Below are 20,719 nucleotides of genomic sequence, written 5' to 3'. Positions count from 1 at the left end.
GTTGGAGAAGAGGGTGCCTGCATGCGTTTGAGGCCCTGGCCTGGGCGTCGCCCAGACCTTCTGCAGGTGCACTGGCAGCCCCAGCCCGCGCGGGGCCCCTTCCCCTCCCGTGGGCGCTGACCACGTGTGGGGCTCACACATCTCCTCTACCTCTCGGCAGTGGGTGTAGGGTTAAACACATTTTAAGAAATCACTTCAGAAACGAAAAGGAAGGAAACAGATTAGGTGAGACTGTTAAGAAGCGACGTCTGACTGTTTTTTGCCAGTTTTAAATAATTCTTGAGGGCACTGAGAGCTAGCTGTGTTATTTTCATTAGCGAGACTGTATCTGAGCCTAAGCTTCAAATGGGCTCTGTGTTTTATACGCACAATACCCAGAAACAAGGTGCTCTGCCCGCCTTGCGTCCCCCTCTGCAGCCTAGCCTGCCTTTCCTGGTCTGCCTTCTGGAGATAAATAGGGAGGGACCTCAGAAGACGCCTCCTGGTGACTCCAAACTGGCCACCGGGAGCGTGGGCTCTGGACGCTGCAGGAACTGCTCTGTCCAGAAGGGTCGCAGGAAGGGACGTTGGGGAGCAGTATGTGGGTGTCCTGGAGGTCTGCACGGCGGCGTCTGCAACGTGTAAGAATCACGCCAGCCAGGCAGTCAGCAAGCAGCCCTGACGTGGTCGGACTCTGCCCGAGAGCCCAGCTCACAGCCTGAAACCTGCACAGAGGTCTGAGAGCGTCACTCAGGCGTTTCTAAGATGGCTGTTGTGGCTCCTGAGTCCTGGGTTCAAAAGCCCATGTGTCCCTTCTGCAGGGACAGCTCTGCGGGGGCGGGGTGGAGGGCTTCTTGTGGTCCCAGCAGGATGTCCTACCAGAGAGGACCCCTGAGTGACTCGGAGTAGCTGTGTGACACCAGGCAGCCGCCCTAGAGACCGGTCCCTTGCTGCAAACCAGCGGGTTTGAGCTCAGTACCTTGAGGTTTTAAGTTGGGGCTCTGATTTATCATCCAAATGGAAATACACATTAACAAAATATATCAGGGATCATTTTGTAACAAGTATATGACCTAGCAATGCTGAAGTACATTTACAATGTTTGCAAGATAAGGAGATGGCAGTGCCACCCGACATTACTCGGGACTTGCCCCACGGTGTGCGAGCCTGGTGCCCGGACGTCGCCACACGGCACTGTGGTGCCTGCCAGCCAGGGAGCTGGGACAGGTGCAGTGTCCCTGAAGGATGGCCTTCCTCTGGGGTAATGTGACCTCCTTCATCCCTGGGTGACCGTGAGACAGCAGCGGGAAGTCCGTTCACTCGGGAGCATTGAATATGGAAGTAGCCACAAGTTTGATTCTGTTTCTTGGTTACATTTGGCTGGACAGTTTTGGTCTGAACACGTGTTGGAGACATCACAGGAAATTTATTTTGTGACTCAATAACATTAATGTAGATGATATTGGAAATTCACTTAAATGGAGAGTAAGGAAAGGATATTACTGGTGACGACGCATCACGGTCCTGGTCCCCTGTGACCTGGCATGGTTCTGAAGCCCCGGGTCCTGCGTCGTGGTGCGTCCCTGAACTCGTCTCGCTGTGGGAGGAGGGAGGACTCAGTCTGCAGTTAGAACCCCAATAACAGAGAGTTAGGAGAAGTCCTAATAAGTCATTTTAAAACATTGGTGAAGCGTTGGTTTTTGTGGTGGTGTTGATTTAAAGAAAGCATACAGCTATCAGAACTTAAAGCCTCATGCAGCCCCAGCTGTGTGATTTATGACACTTCTCATTTGTTTAAGGAGGAGGTTGGAGTCCAAACAAAGAGTTTCCTTCTTGTTTGCTGCGTGCCAGTTGCAGGATGTGGCTGCCTGGACACAAGTGGTACCCAGGTGGCCCGGGGGGTGGGGGGCAACAAAGGTGGCCCCACATGCTTCTCATCCATTCTGTCTCCATCGGTCTAATATCTGTCTAGATCTGAAATGCATATATATTCTAAAGCTACGTATGTAGTAAAGGTTGAAAGTGTTTAATGCCAGTTTTCTTTGTCAACAAGGAAAACGGCGAGTCTGAAAACTGCGCGCTCTCATCCCTACCAGTGAGGCTCCGAATGGCCCCCGACCAGCTGCATTGGTGCGACGTGGGATTTGTTAGAAATGCAGATTCGCAGGCCCATCCAGGTCCAGACAGGAGCTCGGTCAGGCCCAACCGTGTGTGCTTTAATTTTAATGAGCTCTGCAGGTGGTTCTGACGCTAGGGTTTGAGAGCCACTGACCTGTCACACTCAATCCAGACAGTTCAGTTCTCCCATGTGATGAACAAGTGTCCATCGTCTTAGGGACCAAAGAAGACTCAGTTTAGATTTCAAAATGCTTTCCTGGTTAACACTCTCCTGGTTAGTTTTTATAACCTAAACTTACAATAGTGCATTTTATTTGCTAACTGGTTGTTTAGGAGACTTCAGGCATTCTCAGCTTAGTTAAAAACACACACACGCCCAAGGTCCTCAATGTACAGAAACCAAAAACAAAAAGTTGGATTGCTGTGAGTGTGCCATGTTATCGCCACCTGGCGAGGACGTGGGCCTCACCTCTGGTCGTCCCAACTTCATGAGTCTCGTCCCGTTGGTGGCAGGTGTTTGGGCCCCTCTGATGGTGACAGGCTCCCGGTGATTGGCATGTGCAGCTGGCACCCAGAGCTGGGGTTGGAGCCTGTGCTGGAGGATGGGTACACCTGCCAGATTTCGGGCCCTACAAATCCTATGTGAAGTCCTATCCTTATTTGAAGCAAATTGTCCTGTGTGTGGTTAAAAACACTTGGTTTTGCGGTCGGTTATGGGTTCTGTTGGCTGGTTGTCAGGTTACAGATCATTTTATGCCTCCCCACCCCACCTCTGGATTTCATGGTTTCCTTCTGAATCCTCCTTACCACACCACATCGCCAGAGGGAATAACTGGGGCCCCACCCCAGGCACACTGAGTCGGAATTTGCATTTCCACAGTGTCCCTATGAATTTTGTCTTCACAGGAAAGAGTCTACAATGTACAGTTTAAAATTGAGGTGAATTTCTTTTTCTTAAGTTTGTTTTTTTTAGCATCCATATTTTGAGTCTTAACTACCTTGAAGTTACTCTTACACCCAGTTTCAGTGAGTTGTAGAAATGGAAGGGATCTTCAAGACCCCCTAATTTAATGTCCTCCCCTGGCTGGTGAAAGGAGATTAGGTCAGAGGAATTAATTGACGTCGCCCAGATTGGGGAGGCTACTGATTTGGGGACCCACAGGGGCTGCAAGCCACACACATTTTTATTTTTCCTTTCATTACAGGGACTTCATTCTAGGGCCACTTAAGATGGTACTGTTTTCATAATTTAAACAGCTTGAAATGGGAGCTACCTGAACAGTGTCGGGTTACCCAAATATGACACATATCCAAACTCCACAATTTTAAATACATTGACACTTACTTTAATTATCTCTCTAAAGTGATGCTGATCATACATTACAAATACACTCATTTCCAAATTGGTGTATAATTTATGTAATTAAGTTAAGTGACGATGGGAGCGTTGGGTGTGTAACATTAACCTGGACAGAAACGGGAAGATGCTGCCATGTCCTTGCACACCACACGTGTCCCTGAGGCGTGCAGGGTTCTTGTAGCAGGGCCTTCATGCAGCCTTTGGGGCTGTTCACTGTGGGTGCCCTGTCCCCGGCGGGCACAGGTACCCCGCTCCTCTGAGTCCCCAGGACCCCTGAGCTTCAGACCCACACTTGGAAGGGTTCGGTGCAGACCCGGCCCCTCAGCCTGGGTGAAATTGCATCAGAAGTCCAGCTGCTTGTGACCTGGCACATTGGGGTCTCTGTAGAGACTCTGGAGGCTGCCTGGACGCAGCACGGGGGTTTCAGGCTCCACCATCTGTGTTTTATGGCATTGGCGTTAGTCACCGTCATCGAGCATCACTTGGGCGTGTGTCATGCACATGGTACTGCATGCGGCATCTGCTGGGATCCCCGTACCCCTTTTCCTGTTTCTGTCCCGTCCCCCACCTGATGGCTTCCTGGGCCAGCTCTTGGTGACAAGTGTTGACCTCTCACATGGCCTCATCACCTGCACCTGGACCCCTGCACAGACACCAGTCGTGTGGGGACATGCTGGGTGCCGCTCTCCTGTCCTGGGGGGGGGGAGGGTCTGTGACCCTGGTGCCGTTAGCGTCCCCGTGCTGAGTGCAGTTTGCAGTGACACTGCTGATGGCTTACTCCTGTCAGGGTACTGTGTAAGCACAGTTCTGTTTGTGCAGAGCTTTTAGAAGCTCCTGTCACCCTGGTGTCCCTGATGGTGGCATGTCACTGTAAGCAGTGTAATACTACTAACATTTTCCATCGGCCCTTTCAAACCATTTTGTTATTCGACAGAAAACCCACAATATTGAAAAAGCAAAAGTGACTGTTAGACGTTTTGAGTAACAGCGGACAGGTGGCTTTGCGTAATTTATTCTGAGATTTGTGCAGTAACTGGCGTCCTTCCTGGTGCCCAGCACATTACAGTTGTTTCTGCAGGGAGCTGGGCACGTGCTCACCAGCCTCTTGCGCTTCTTAACTGATTCGAAACTGTCCGCGTGCTGAGGTGACAGACTTGGAAAACCGGAGTTACTGTCTTTGTTTTCTCACTGCCAGCAGCCCGGGAAGGGTTTTCAGCAGGCCCGTGCCCCTAATTGGTTGAAGGGGCCAGACTACTGCCAGACCCACACTTTTTCCAGGTGGAGGGAGCACTGACTGCTAGGTGGCCTTACTCTCCTAATGTTCTGTCTCCAAGCTGGGGTTCCCAGTTCAGTGTGAAATCAAGGTTCCCCTGGCTTTCAGTACTTGCCTTGCAGATAGACTGGTGATTCGCTGCAGACACGGAGCTGGTGCCTGCACTCGAAACGCGTAGAACCGGGCTGTGCACCGTGTCTAGCAGTCAGGCCGAGCTCCCTCAGTCTGCCCAGGCCGCACGTGTCACCTGGTGCACGCAGCTGGACCGAGGGTGGGCTGAAGCTGCCGTGTCCTCAGCCACCCCCACCCCAGCCCTGTGTCCCTTCCACAGGTGGGAGCAGCTGTCTGTCCTTTGTGTGACTCGTGTGCAGGGACGTGTGGCGTGTGCCCGCAGGGGCCAGTGTCAGCACACCGGTCGGAGCCACGGGAGGACCAGCTCACCCGCGGTGCCCAGGCTCCCCCACTTTCCCGCTGACGTCCCCGTCCCGCCGCCCTGAGTTCTGGGCAAGCCCAACGGTGGGCGAGACGCAGACGGCCGCGGGGCCGGGGCGCAGGGCCGGGGTGCGGGCGGGCGTGTGCTGCGCCTTTCGGGCTCGAGCCACGTCGGGTGACGGCATCACCTGCACGTCCGGGCGCTGCCCCGGGAAGGAGGCTGAGGGGCGGGGCCTCGGCGCAGACGCGCGTGCGCACGCGGCCTCGGCGCCGCCCATCCGGTCCCGTGCGGGGCGCACGTGTGTGGCCGGAGGCTGGGGGACGGAGGCTGGTCGCTTTGGCTGTGAACGAGCTCAGTGACGGTGCCGTCGCCCGGAAGGAGTACATGCCGTGCCCGCGTGTGCCATCCGGCGAGTCCCAGGTCCTGCCGCGTGCCCGTGCAGGTGTGACGCCGACCCACGGCCGGCACCACGGGGCTGACCCCAGCGCAGGCACAGGCGTCACCTGTAAGGGAGAGGACGGGTGGGCTGGTCCGTGACGCTTGGGTTTGTGACGCTCCCTGGCCGAGGGGTGGCGCCAGGACGCAGGGGCCCTTGGGGGGCATGGAAGGGGGGCGGTGGTCAGCGGTGTCCGCTGTTAGAGGCCCGGTCACACGAGTTCGGGGAAGAGGGCGTGTGCGGGCACTTAGGCCCTGCCGGTGACTGTTGGGGCAGCTGTGGTGGCCTCAGGGACACGCTGCTGTCCCCTGGGGAGTGAGTGAGGCCGGGCAAACAGACAGTCACATTGTGAGGGCTTCAGGGCTGTGGGCCCGGAGTGAGTGATGTCACAGCTTCTGCAAGAAAATGTCCAACATCTGGAAAGCGTACGAAGAAAGGCGAAGAAAACAAATCACTCGCGTTGACGGTGCACAGCTGTACCGCCGACCGTGGCCTGTGTCCCCTGGTCACCGATGCCCGTGCGTTGTGCACACAGTTTGCCTCTTGTTTTCGCAGCTTGTCCTCACGGCGCGGTTTCCGTGGCCCTGCAGCGTCTGTGGGAGACTGTGGGTTCCTCAGCCCGCTGCTGCCGGCTGGTGTCTCCTGCGCCCACCTTTGTGCGGACCTGTGGGCACTGCCGAGTTATGCTCTTTCAGAAATTTCCAGAACGCCTGCACCGGTCCGCACTTCGCCGCCTGCGAAGCCCGTGCCGCACCTGGGCTTGAGGGTTACCGTGAAGGCGCCCGCCTGCTAGTCCCGTTTGTGCCTTGTTTGTCTCCTTGTTCGACCATTCGCTGTGCCTTGTCAGGCTCTGTCCTGGTGGAGGGACACGCTGGTCCCTCAGGCTCGGTGATGTGAAGGGGTGGAAATGAATCTGCCCACGTGGCACCTGGGGACACAGAGCCAGTTGTGAACCACAGAGGGAAGCAGAGACCTAAAGCACGTTGCAGGCCACAGAGGAGCTGTGAGCGCCACAGCGTCCTGCCTGGCAGCAGCTGTGTGGGCAGCGGGGACAAGGGCACGCGCGGCGGGCAACGGGGAGAGCGCGGGAGCCAGGCCCTGGGCGACACACAGGGAGCGCGCAGGACGCGAGTGCAGTGAGCCCGACGCGGGGAGCGTGGTGGGGTTTTCAGCGAGGGGACCTCAGCTGTCGACGTTGCCCAAGCCGTCCAGACTCCAGAGCGAGGCCTGTGGTGACGCCCGCGTTCCTGGTGGTGGTTTGCGTGTGAGGCGCAGATCCCGGGGGGAGAGGAGGTGCCGCACCCGCCTGCAAATGTCGCGCGTCCTCTTGCTGTGGTGCAGCCGTGGCTACTGGAAGCCGCCCCTTCCCTCCTCGTTTCAGTGCCCTCCCCACGTCCGGTCCTTCAGACGTGTCTTCGTCAGCCCTGCAAAAACTTACTGGTAGCTGGTTTCTAAAAATAATTTGTTTTCTCCATTTTATTTTCTCTTTTCCTGTGGAACATTGGTGCACTGATCACTCATGTCTGCTAACTTTTCTCTCATATTTTCTTTTTGTAGAGATTTCCTCCCCCCTTTTTTGCAATCATTTAGATTTTTCAATTACTTAGTTTTGCTTTTTCAGAAGAGTTTTTTGTTGACTTTTGTTTTTTTAGTTTCATGGATACAAAATCTTCCCAAGGACACGGATTTGAACTTGCTAAACTCTTCTTACATCCTTCCTTACCTCTTACTTGGGACTGACGGGGAGGTTTGTGGGTGTGGCCTGTGCAACAACCAGATATTCTCCAGCAGCCACTGTGCTGCCCCCATACCCACGTCGGTGGCTCTGCTCCGGTCATCAGCTCTGGTCGCTCCGCAGGCGGGTCATCCCCTCGGGAGAACTGACCTGTGTTGTCACTTCCAGGGTAAACGCAGCCGCCCCACTGGGTAAAGGGGGGATGGCGAGCCCCCAGAGTGCTCTGCTCTGTCCCAGCCCAGTGCCCCGTAACCCCTCGGCTGTGGGCGCCTGTGTCCAGTCCATGACTGCTGCCTTCACGGTCCCCTCAAAAAGCCCTTCTCTGCACTTGTTTTCTAGAAACATCTCAGAAATGCCTTCTGTGGTGACCAGAGCACTGCCCCGCTGCGCTCCTCGTGCCCATCTTCCCGTGTTTCTTCCCTTCTCTGCTCTCGCTGTAACCCTGAAGGAGCGTTGGGAACAAAGGAGGGGGACACTGGTGCTGGGTGGGCCATCCTGCCCAGAACCCACTCCGGACATTGCACTCCCAGTAATATTTCACAATTATTGGTCAAATCTAATAATATTCGTAATAGTGATCTTTGCTTTGTTGAGAGTTCTCTTCCGAGATCATTTAAAGCATGTCACTGTTAATGGCTTTACGTTTTTATAAAATCTGATTTATTTGGGGAAAGTCTGAGGTAAAAAATTTCATGATTTTTGTTTTGTAAATACAGAGCCAGCTTTTAACACCGGAAGAAGCTGTCCCTTCCCCATCCCATATGCTATCCGTGCTTGTGCGAGGGCTTCCTGCAGGCCACCGAGTCGGATCCGTTCGTTTTAACTTGGATTCTTGGACCAGTTCCTTGGTGTTTTAATTACTTTTAAAATACGTTCTACTATTTCCTTACTGTCCTGAGTCATTACTGCTGCTTTTTCAGAAATATGCTACTTCTTCTTCCTGCATTCGGTCACACGGACATGGGCCACATTCCAAACAAAGCAGAACTAAGCTTCCAGAGCAATCTGAGCAAGCGGGACTGGACTGTCCAGTGTGCCCGTAACTCGGGAAGGATGGCCACTGGGGACACTGGCTCCCATTAGAATACTGCTGTGTTTCTGTACATTTAGTGCTGTTCACAGGCGTGTGTCGTCAGGGACAGGCTTGCTACACTTAGATTATCAACAAATATACCTCGAGTTCATTTCAGAGGTGTTTTATGTACTTCCCTGTTACTGTGAGTGAGAGCTTTTTCATCACATAGTGTTTCAGAATGGTTTATCATTTTCATTGTGAGAAGAGTAACACGTGTCCACCGTGAAAAGCAGTTAGATGAGCGTCCTGTGACCACACGGCCCAGGAGGAACCACTGCTCTCTTGGGACATGGTAGTTCTGTGTGTGCAGGTGACGCATGCGGGTCAAACAGCCGGCAGCCCCAGGCCAGTTACTCGGAAATACTTACTGTCTTTCCAAGCCACCAGGTCTTCTCTCATGAGATGATTTCAGTGCCTGCGTTACAAGGATGGATGAGTCTGTTTGACAAATGTGGGACCTGACGGAGTCCCAAGTTCTGCAGTTGGGGACAACCAGCTGCTGTCCTAACAGTGACTTCAAGAAACTGCTTGTGGGAGTTAAGTGTCGTTTTGCATGTTGTTTATCCAGGATATCGTTTTTCGTTTCCTTCTGTTTATAGTGCAGTCCATGTATCCACATTCTTCTTTACAGTCTAGTTTATTCCATTCATGCATCTATTTTCAGGTCGCTTACAGTTTTTTTTCTTAAATTAATAAATTTTATTTTTTAGAACAGTTTTAGGGTCACAAAATTGAGAGACAGGTACAGAAATTTCCCATACACCCCTCACCCCCCCACGCACGGCCACCCCCACTGCCAACGTCCCCACAGATGGGACCTTCGTTACAACTGATGAACCTACATGACACGTCGTCATCACCCAGAGTCCACAGTTGACATCAGGCTCCCCCTTGGTGCTGTGCATTCTGTGGGTTTGGACAAATGTCTGATGATGTGTCCACCATCCTGGGGTCACACGGAGTGTTTTCACTGCCCTAGGACCCTCTGTGCTCCCCCGTTCACCCCTCCGTCCCCCTAAACCATGGCACCCATGGACCGTCGCTGTCCCATAGTTTTCCAGAATGGCACACAGTTGGGATCACACACATGCGGCCTTTTCGGATGGGCTCCTTCACTTAGTGACAAGCACGTAAGGCCTCTCCACGTCTTTTCATGGCTGGCAGCTCACTCTTTTTAGGACAGGATAATATTCCACCATCTGGATGGACCGCTGTTTTATCCATCACCTCCTGAGGGACATCTTGGGGGCTTCCACGTTTGGCACTTACGAACAAAGCTGCTGCAACGTCCGTGTGCAGGTTTTGTGTGGACATAAGTTCTCCACTCCTTTGGGTGAGTGCCAGGGAGTGTGATCGCTGGGCCATCTGGGGAGAGCATGTCAGTGTTGTAGGAACCGCCGGTGCCTTCTACAGTGGGTGCACCATCTGCGCCCCCCCCCAGCCCCCCAGTGACCGAGGTTCCTGCTGCCCCACGTCCTCCCAGCACGTGGTGTCTCGTGCTCTGGACTTGGGAGGCTCTGACCTCTGACGAGTGTGCGGTGGTGTCTCATGGTTGGTTTAATTTGCGTTTCCCTGGTGACCTGGTGTGGGGTGTTCTTTCTCGTGCTTATTTGCCATCTGTGTGTCTTCTTTGGTGAGGTGTCAGGTCAGTTCTTTGGCTCATTTTAAAATCAGGCTGTTTTTTTGTTGTTGAGTTTTAAGAGTTTGTTATACATCATAGAAAATAGGCCTTGATCAGATGTGTCTTTTGTAAATATTTTCTCCCCGTCTGTGGGGTGCTGTCTCATTCTTTTTTTTTTTTTTTTTTTTAAAGATTTTATTGGGGAAGGGGAGCAGGGCTTTATTGGGGAACAGTATGTACTTCCAGGACTTTTTTTTTTCCTAAGTCAAGTTGTCCTTTCAGTCTTAGTTGTGGAGGGCGCAGTTCAGCTCCAGGTCCAGTTGCCGTTGCTAGTTTCAGGGGGCGCAGCCCACCATCCCTTGCGGGACTCGAGGAGTTGAACTGGCAACCTTGTGGTTGAGAGCCCACTGGCCCATGTGGGAATCGAACCAGCAACCTTCGGAGTTAGGAGCATGGAGCTCTAACCGCCTGAGCCACCTGGCTGGCCCCCGTCTCATTCTCTTGACCTGAGCTTTCTCAGAGCAGGTTTTAGTTTAGTGAAGTAGTGAAGTGCAGCTATCAGGAGACACACGCGCCCAGGCCTGGACCGGCCGCACCTGGGCATTGGGGTTGTGGGCCGTGTTGCTGCTCTCCGATCTGGCACCGTGACGTCGTCATCTTTCAGGACTGGTTTCCTGTGGGGACCGGATCGTACATGGTGCTTGTGGGTGGTCAGTACTTTTTCCTGAGCACAAATGAAGATCTGGTAGACATTTTTAGAGGAAATTTTGCCACCTGAATATTGGTGTTTGTACATAGTTACTGTCAGAATCTATGCACAGAATCTATGCCCCTCCTTTTGTACCTTATTCTAATACAGTAGCCACCACAGTATGTGGCTGATAAGTAAGATGTCCATGTCACTTCCTCAGTTACATCAGGTGTGTTAGCTGCTCAGGAGCCATACGTAGGGGAGGCTCCCTTGCTGGATACCCAGGGTGCGGCCACTTCGTCGTCACAGAAAGTTCTGTTGGATGGTGCTCTTCCAGAATGGAAGGGGCTTCATTAAAAACAAAACACGAAACATTTTGAGTGATTTCTTTTTATCTTGTAGTAATCAATGAAATACAACATGAAATAAAAAAAGGAACAATAAAATAAGAATCACAGAAAGGATTTGCTTCCCTGCTATTGCTTTCGGTTTTGGTTCTTAGTTGCTTGTGACATAGAGTAACCGTTTAGCTGTAGCTGAATGAACTGAATGCCCCCGTCTGCTCACCTCCTCGCACACCCAGTGAAGACGGCCACTGACGACCTCGGCGCTTAGCCAGTGTGTCTTCTGGGACATGCAGACAGTGTCGGTCACACAGGGGACAGGACTGCTGGAAGAACTGTTTCTGCATGAACCTCACTCCTGGAATCCGTACCTGTCTATTTAAAATCCCCAATTTTTCTCCCTTGGCATCTGACAAAGGCGATCTCAGAGCTGTGGGGGCAGCTGTGCCGTGTGGGGTGACAGCCTGTAAAGTCCCCTCTGAGACTGGCCTGCTGCCGCCTGCCCCTGGCCTTGGACTCCAAGCAGAAACTCACTTCATTGCTGTAGGAACAGGGTTTTCTCCAAGTTTAGTTTTTAAAGCCCTCATATTAATTCAAGCGACATTTAACACAAGCTTTTAAAAAATATGTTTATAATGTGCGTTACTTCTGTTTGCTCGTAATGGTACAGTGTCAACTCATCTAGAAATAGTTTGAAAATTTCCTTGGAGTGAGAGAGGGAAGAAGCACCTGGAAATATAATGTGCTTTTTAGTTTCATGTCTCATTTACCTGCTGTTGATTCCTTGTTTTTCTTTTTTCTTTTAGGTTGCTTGCAGTGTTTGAATGTTGAGAAGGTACAGTCATTAAAACTGCATTTTTACACGGTGGGAATTTGTACGAATAGGATGGTGAATGTGGGACAGTGAGTAAAAGCAGCTGTCGACTGGGTGATGTGCTTATACACCTGTTCTGAGTTGCTCCTTGAGGTGAAGGTGTCCAGTCGCAAGGGCAGTTGTTATTTAGGTCTCCTCTCTGTTATGTGAAATTAGCTTACATGATCTTAGGTAGGGTGGGGGCAGTTTGCGCCTGTGCGGCCCCCACAGGTTGGGGTACATCACCTGTTAACATGGGGGTTTGGAGAGAGTTACCCGTCAGGTGTGCAGCTGTCCCCGGACTTGCCCCCTGCACCTGAGCTGTGGGTAAAACCGGGAGGTGGGTCTGGGACGTACTCATCAGTCGCTTCTTCCACAAGCATTGGCTGAGATCAGTTACCCTTCTGAAGGTGTCAGTTAAAAGTCTCTCTTAGATAATGCCTTGAAATGAGCCAGCAGATTGGTATAAATTACAAGAGGCCACCAGGGGACTTAGTGGCACTTGGATAAAGGGCAAATACACATTAAAGATGGGTTTTCCTGTGGAAAATGTCTCTGCTGTACAAGTCCTACAGCAGGATTATTCTCTAAAACGGTCTTTCTTTGGTCCTAACTGGGAATGCTGCAGCTGAGATAAAAAGATTTAAATGAGAGACACACATGCTGTGTGCCTGGAAACCGAGCAACTCGCTCTGCTTCCTGGGACTAACTTTCAGGTGCAGAGAAAAGATGGGCAGATGAGTCATAGATATCACAGCTGTCCTTCAGAGGGGAGCTGTCCTAGGTCCTTGAGTGCAGCGACACTGCAGGTTAGATGCCGCTGTGCTGCAAAGCTGACACACTGTACATATGTTCAGCCTGTGCCAGCCCGGCCGCCCCGCTGAGGCCTTCCGGGGGTGGAGGGGTAGGAGCAGCGTGGGGTGCTGTAAAGGTGTCGTCTGTCGCTGCAGCTATGACTTCCTGCGCGCCGTACCTCGTGCTGCTGTGCAGCGCCCTGGGCGTGGCCAGGGCCGCCCACATCGTCATCGTGCCGCCCATCATGTTTGAGAGCCACATGTACATCTTCCAGACGCTGGCGGCCGCCCTGCACGAGAGGGGCCACCGGCCGGTGCTGCTGCTGTCGGAGGGCCGCGAGCTGGCGCCGTCGCCGCACTACGGGCTGCAGCGCTACCCCGGCGTCTTCAACGGCTCGGCGGCGGACGCCTTCCTGCAGGCCAAGATGCGCAGCATCTTCTCGGGGACGCTGACGGCCATCGAGCTGTTCGACATCCTGGACCACTACGTGCGCAACTGCGACCTGGTGCTGGGCAACCGCGGCCTGGTGCGCGCCCTGCGCAGGCAGCGCTTCGACCTGCTGCTCGTGGACCCCAACGACATGTGCGGCTTCGTGCTGGCGCACCTGCTGCGCGTGCAGTACGCCGTGTTCTCCACCGGCCTGTGGTACCCCGCCGAGGTGGGCGCGCCCGCGCCGCTGGCCTACGTGCCCGAGTTCAACTCGCTGCTCACAGATCGCATGGGGCTGCTGCAGCGCATGAAGAACGCGGGCGTGTACCTGGTGTCGCGGTTGGGCGTCAGCCTCCTCGTGCTGCCCAAGTACGACCGGCTGCTGCGCAAGCACGGCCTGCGGCCCGCCACGTCCATGCACGAGCTGGTGCGCGGCCCCAGCCTCTGGATGCTCTGCACCGACGTGGCGCTGGAGTTCCCGCGGCCCAGCCTGCCCAACGTGGTGTACGTGGGCGGCATCCTGACCAGGCCCGCGCACCCGCTGCCTCCGGTAAGGACCCAGGGGCGGGACCTGTCCGGGTGGGGCCCGCGCCTGCGGTTGGCAGCGGACCTGGCTGGGTTGTTTGATAACTACCAGGAAAGGCCGGCAGTGGGAGCGCAGAGCTGCCACTGTCCCTGTGCTGGTGGGAGGGCCACTCCCAGGACCGGACTCTGAGCATGTCCGTAGTGCCGGGGGCTACTGCGTGGGGTCCGGGGATGGCCGGGAAGTCGGTTTGTGGTTAAGTCGTAGCTGTGGCAGGTGAACAGATGTAGCTCGAGGGTCACCTCGGCGAGTGTGAGGGATGGTGCCTCAGTGAACCCCAGCCCCTCCATCCCACCCGGAAGTGCAGTCACAGGCCTCTGCCCAGCTCTGCTGAGGTGAACTCAGCAGACAGAGCCCACCTGAATGGGTTCCCTTAGCACCGTAACTCTGGAATGTTGATGCCCACCAGTGAAGTGGGGTGGTGACTCCCAAACTAGGGGTCATCTGACTTGAAGTGACGGTTTGGGGATGCCCGCCCCATGGCAGCTTCATTTGTAGGCCCGGGTGAAACTGGTCTCCCCGCTGGGGCACAGCTCACCCTTCCTGCCAGTGGGGCTGCAGGCGAGTCCCCGTTTGTGCTCAGCTGTCCGCCAGCAGGTAGCTCTCTGGGTCTGGGGTTGGCCTCTGACGGCACTCACGGGGGCACAGGCCGGGCCTCTACTGTCCCCTCAGCATGCGGTGTGTCCCTTCACTTGTCATTTCCGGCTTTCACTGTCTGGTGCCACATTCTCTCCCCTAGGCCTCAGGTCAACACAGGCTCTGGGCAGAGTTTAGTGTGGTTCGCTCGTTGCTCGGACTTTTCTGACACGGCCACGGAACGGGAACGGCATTTCAGAAATGTGCCTGAGTGCGTCTGTGTGGTGCGGACACGTGGGGCCGGCCTCTCCCTGAGATCCAGGCTGCTTCCCCACCACTTTCACCCAGTGGTCCTTTAACGCGCCTTCTGGTGGCTTTCGGAGCCTCGTGGAGGGTAGTGCAGTGTTTCTGTTCCGATGTCCTTTCCAGCTTCACCCCCTCTGTGGGCTTCCCTGCTTTCTTCCCGCTGGGCTTTTCATAGCGACTCATTGGAACATGTGCCTTTCATTTGCTGACTGTTGGCCGTGCCAGTTGTCCCCAGGTGGACACAGCAATGCTCACAGATGTGCCATGTGGACTGGCCAGCCTGCTCGTGTCCCGTGTGTGTGAAGGGCCACTTTCACCTCCATGTGCCGTTTACATCCTCCAACAGGGGCTGTTCTGAAGAATGCCCATCTCACTCAGTATGTCTCATTCCAGTGAGGTTTGTACGCTTAGGGACACACGCATTCCTGGTGGGGTTTCTCTAGCACATCTGTCCCATGTGAGGGCCCTGGGAGTTTCTCAAACACCTGGGTTGTTTGTGGTCTCGTTGTGACACTGACATCCTAGGGCCTGGCAAGTGGCCGTGGAACTCATGCTTCTCCAAGAGCAGCCCCATGTCAGTTGCCTCGGCACCTTGCAAGTGTGGGTGGGTTTTCCAGGTCTGGTCATGACACTGGATTGGATTTCACAGCCTGGGATGAAAGGGTCCGGAAACTTCCTAAAAGACTCGTTTTCAAAACTTTCTACTGTCTGAGCCTGAAGAAACTCTGAAGAATCTTCAGTTCGGCTCTGTTCCTTTTATCTGTTTTTCCCTCAAAATAGACAGAATGGTCCACTTGTCATGTCGGAGGTTCCAGAGTCTGAGCAGGCTCCTCCAGGGCCCACATGTCATTGGGGCAGAGCCAGGTGGACAGTTTGCCTTTTGGTAGCGTGCACTTCCTCTGATCGTTGCTTGAGGTCTCAGAGATCGTGAGGGCTTAACACGACAGTCACATTCAGCGAGGTGGACCCTTACGTATGCGTTAGAGCTGGGGTCATAGAAATCAGCTTGAACCCCTGCTTTTGGTGACCAAATGTAAGCTGGTGTAGAGTGAGTCGTTTTGTACGCACGTCAGCAGCGTGCCTGCCACAGGGCTGCCTGCCTGGGCGTCCGTGCAGGTGTAGCTGAAGGGCAGACACAGGACCAGGCCACCTCCATGCAGTGGCTTGTGTCCTGTCAGAGCAGGACAGTTGGGGACATGGAGACACCTTAGAAGCAGGTTCGCTTGGGCCAGGGAGGCGTATAGGCAGGCCCCTGTTGAACCCGGTCCTTTGCTGTGGATGCAGTGATGACATCTAGTAGGACGCAATGGCAGCTTTTCTGAGGGTGAGGACAGTAAGGCCCCCAAGTGTCCCTCACGTGTTCTGGGTACCTGTCAGTTACTAGAATTGACATGTTTCAGTGACGGCTTTTATGTGGTTGCCTGTCAGCTGACGCAGTCTGGCCCTGCCAGGCCATGACCTTGGTCATGTTTGCACCCTGCAGCTCTGATCTGGGGTGTTTCAGTCTGCACCCCCCCCCCCCCGCCCTGCCCAGCAGAATGTGGGTGGGTGCGTCACCTCAGCATGGCTGTCATCCACACCCCAAGGCCCTGGGGATGGCAGGCCCTCAGATATTCAGTATTAAATCAACTGCATCAAACACAAACAGCTGCCCAGAAACAGGTGATTGGGCCAGTATAGCCGTGCTGTTAATATTACAGCCGTACCTGTTTATTCCCAGTTTATGTCGCATTCCATTCCAGCCATTAAGCAACCTGGCATCCAGGCTGTTGTTTCAGTGAACTACCTAGTGTCGCTTATGTGGAGAAAAGGAGGTGACCGTCTGTTTCCCAGTGGAGCTAACAGGTGCCCCTGTATCCCACGGGTTTGTCTGAGCGGGGACAGAAGCTGCTGCTGTCCTACGAGGTGATAGGTGCCTTGGGAGGTCCAGAGGGTCAGGTGTGTCTTCATCTCACCAGTTGTAGGGACATTTTTTATTCAGGCCACTTTAGTCATGGGGAGAGGCGATACAGGTCAGAGAGGAGGCCAGAAACGTGTTGGGGAGGCCTGTCATTCTGTGCATCTCCCGACCTGCCCCACAGAGGCCTTGGGACGCAAGCCACGGAGCAGCAGGTTCACTGACCTGTGCGAGCAGATGAGGTCGTGAGGACAAAACCCGGCAGTGCCTATCGGCTTCCCGGCAGGTCTCACTGACCCCCAGACACCGGTCCTCCCAGTCACGCAGAGGGACCGCAGGTCTGGGCTGAGGTCTGGGGGAACATAACACTCACCCAGATGTGGAAAACCAAGGTCGTTTTAATAACACGCTACACAGAAGGCACGTCATCTCAGGAAGTGCAAGGCTAGACGTGGGGCTATAACCCTTGAACCATGTTGATTAAAACACCCGCTTTTAAATGGGTCTCATTTGGTCAAAACATGTACCCCTCCCAGGGCTTCCTTTTTGGGGACCCCATGACTCGCACGTCACGTCTCAGAACTCTTCTCTGTGCTTGCTGCTTCCCGTCTGTGGGCGGCTGTGGGGACCGGGAGACCCCGTGCTGTGGTGTTGGGGGCGACTGAGGGTCGCGTCCACCACACTCACTCATTGTGTCACCAGAAGGGGACATGGCTGTCCCTGCCAGTGGTGCTGGCCTTGAGCCTCAGGCTCTGGGACTCAGCATGGGGGCCCACGTCCCCTCAGAGGGTTGGGCAGGATGCTTGGGGCCAGGCCTTATTCTCATGACTAGTAACGCTTGTCATTGGCGATGAGCTGCATTTGCTGAAGCAGGTCACTGGCTGCTCCCCAGTGAGCAGACAGTTGGAGGCGTAGGCGGGATGCAGAAGTGTGTGTGGCTTTGCCGCTCCCACGGCCGCCTCGGGGACGTTTATTTCTCTTTCTCGCAAAGTGGAGGACAGTGATGAGCCCGTGAGCTGTGTGGGCGTTGGGCCGCCTGTGTGTCTCAGGAGCCGAGCAGAAGCTTGAGGGGTTGGCACTGAGGGGGCTTAGCGCCCGGTACCTGGGATGCTCCCCTGCAGCTGGCGACACCCGTGGGTTCTCAGGCCTCCACCCTTGTCCCTTATCGCTCCCTGCTTCCCCTCCCTGAGGGGCCTGTGGGGACACTCCAGGCAAACAAGTGTCGGGCTCGTCCAGCCAGACTCGTCCACACTCAGGCCTGCTGCCCTGGATCGTTAGGCTCGGTAACCCGGAGCTCTCAGAGGACGTTAGGCTTTCCTCCTCTTTGGGCTTGGAGGGCAGGTCGGGCGGTCAGCCCCAGTGTTGGCCCTGCCCAAGCCTGCGTCTTTGTCACAGCCCAGTCCTGCCCTTCGCGAATCCTACACCGTCCCGGGAGTCCTTGCCACCAGAGCCCCAGGACGTGCTCCCTGAAGCAGGGACTAGAGGGCAGGTTGTGGTCCTGGGACGGCCACTGGTCTGTGACAAGTTCCCGGGACCAACCTCAGACACTGTGTGATCCGTAATTGTTGATGTCCTGTGATGTGTTTCGGGTGAGACTCATTATCCGCAGTGTACGTTGCACCAGCGTTAGTGTGTGTGGGGATGTGGATTTCTAGAGTGAGAAGAGCTGGGCCCCGCTGCACAGCTGGAGAGCCAGCCCCTGACAGTCCTGCTGTGCATGGAGGCGACACCCTCAGGCCCGGCCCTGAGAGGAGCGTCCACGTGCGGCCTCGCTCGGCAGGCCAGGGCTGTGGGCCAGGACCCTCCACTGCTCTCCCCAGCTCTCCTCCGCCTCCACGTTATTTTTGTTTTTTGTTTTCCACAACATTCTAAAAATGTTTTATCTCTGGTTGTTAAACAGCATTGGATCAAAGCAGGCTGTGATTTTAAAGTCTTATTACATCAATGCCTCCTTTCTGAAGTTCCAAGTTACATGGTGAGATTATTTGTTCTCACATACAGTCTGATACCACAATCTAGTCGCAAGTGCAGTGACCTAGACTGCACAGCTGTCTGGAAACGCTCACTGCCTGGCGACATACGATACGTACAAAAGAATGAGAAAGGGTTTATTTTCAGTGTCCCATTCTTACATTGACTGGCTAACTCAGGAAATCTTTTTGTGCTGTGAGAACCACTGCGTCTTTCTGTGCTGAAGGCATCTCCCTCGTATATTTGCAAACCCTGGACGCACAGGCCTGGTCCCTGGTCTGCCCCATGTCACCTGGGGCAGAGAGCTGCTTTATGACAGGGTTTCTGTGGCGGGAAAACAGAACACACAGCCAGAGAAGCAGACATTGGAGGAAGACATTAATCCAGAATGAGTCCTAATTCCATCTGAAATCAGAGAGACACAGAAAAGTTCCCCCAGGCCCCAGCCCAGAGAGGGGCACGGACCGGGCACCAGAATGACCAGGCAGTGCCGGCCACGGGCCTGCTGCCTGTGCATGGGGGCTGCTCCAGGAGCCCAGAGACCTTTGCAGCGTCAGGACCACCCACGGTGCACCAGCTGGGCCCTGAGGGGACCCACCACCATAGCCTTTGTCGTCTGTCCAGGCACATCCTCGGGAAGTAGCACGTGCTGCTGGGAGAACCTCTTCTGGTAGGAGGTTTGAGAATTCTGATGTATCGCTGTAAACACTGTCGACCGTGAACAGAGCATCTGTTCTAGAAAGATCCCAAGGTCCCTCAGGGAGCCCCTCCCCCACCTTCTCCCAGCAGCCACCTCCTTCTGTCCCAGCAGCATGCATCCCACTGTCCTATGCTCTCTTTGCCCCACAAAGCAACCAGAGCGAACCAACCTCCACCCGTCTCTCTCTGTGCCCTCCGCCCTGTCACCCTGTCTCCCTCTGTGTCCCCACCCTGGCATTTCCTTCATGGGAAATACGGAGGGATGACCAGGTGTTGGAGGGCAGATGCATAGTTTGGTTGGGGCCATGTTAGATTTGAGAAACCTGTGGGTTCATGCGTACCGATGTCACGTTGACCTGTGAGTGTGTGAGCGTGGAGTTGACAGGAAAGGGGCCGGGTGTTCAGACGAGGGGTCGGCTGCCCAGGGACTGAGCTAAAGCTGGGAGTAGGGGAGAGCTTGGCTCAGAGCCTACAGCACCCTCTTGCAGGCAGAACGGGGGGCCCAAGAGCTGAGAAGTGAGCACCTAAGAGGAGGGGACAGCTAGGGATGCAGTCCAAGAATGGAGGTGAAGAGGGGACAGTGCAGCTGTCATCGCGGCTGATCTCTGGACTGTTAGCTGGGGACACATACATGGGGCCCTGTGTCACTGGATGATTGTAATTGTTGCAACAAGACAATTCACACTGCCCCTTTGACAGTCTTTCCCATGGGCTGTGTCAGTCACGGGTGCAGCGGATTGGGGCGGGGGGCAAGTCTCGTTTTCCTTGTCCCTAAATTGTGGGTTCAGTGGGTGGGATTGGACTGGTTTTTAAGGTTTCTCCCACTTCAGTGATGGTGTGAACTAGAGCATTCTGAGCGCCACACATACATTAAAATACAGACTCATGTTCTTCTGTGCAAACAGTGATTCTGGTCTGGTTGTGGCCACAGAACCAGCTCAGGCAGGTGTGTCTGTGGGTGCGTTTGCACGATGTTTTCATAAAGCCAGGAGCTTGGGGAGGGCAGGAACGGGTGGGTGTGGGGAAGGATCGATTTACAGTTTATAGGTAGGGAGCTCAACTTTCTAGTAAGTCATCAATAATAATTAGAAATACTGTTGAAATAGTGTTTGATTTATAAAAAACATAGTTAAAAATTCAAACCGTCATTTGGTTGTATTTTGCGCAATACAGAAAATGCATCTTTTTTCAGAGAATGTTATTGAATTGCCATTTTATTGAAGGACTTTTTTCCTTGAACTGTAATCTTAAAACAATCTTAAAACACACCAAGCCACATGCAGAATTTGCTTTCTTCTCAATTTAAAAATTGTATCTTTCAGCATTTGGTGGTAGAGAATTTTTGAATAGATTTTGTAAAATGTAATTCTTCCAAAAGGCAAAAATTGAAATTATAGGAAAATGCTTAAAAGCCTTTGCAAATTTGATTTCGTTTAGGTAAAGTTCATGCTTAGTTGAAAACTTTATAGAGTAACGAAAAAGTAGGAAATGTCCCCACGCTGCTGCGAAGCTTAGACTCACGAATGCTTGGCTCAGTTACAGAAA

General features: G+C 53.9%; 1 pseudogene; it reads left to right on the top strand.

The window, feature by feature from the left end:
- LOC141572866 (2-hydroxyacylsphingosine 1-beta-galactosyltransferase pseudogene) overlaps positions 1 to 20,719 on the top strand; it is a 37,670-nt pseudogene that overhangs the window by 8,499 nt on the left and 8,452 nt on the right.

The sequence above is a fragment of the Rhinolophus sinicus genome, linkage group LG07 (assembly GCF_036562045.2).
Source record: "Rhinolophus sinicus isolate RSC01 linkage group LG07, ASM3656204v1, whole genome shotgun sequence".
NCBI classification, from domain to species: Eukaryota; Metazoa; Chordata; class Mammalia; order Chiroptera; family Rhinolophidae; genus Rhinolophus; species Rhinolophus sinicus.
Note: the sequence above shows the minus strand (reverse complement) of the source record. Positions and strands in the feature narration are given on the sequence as shown.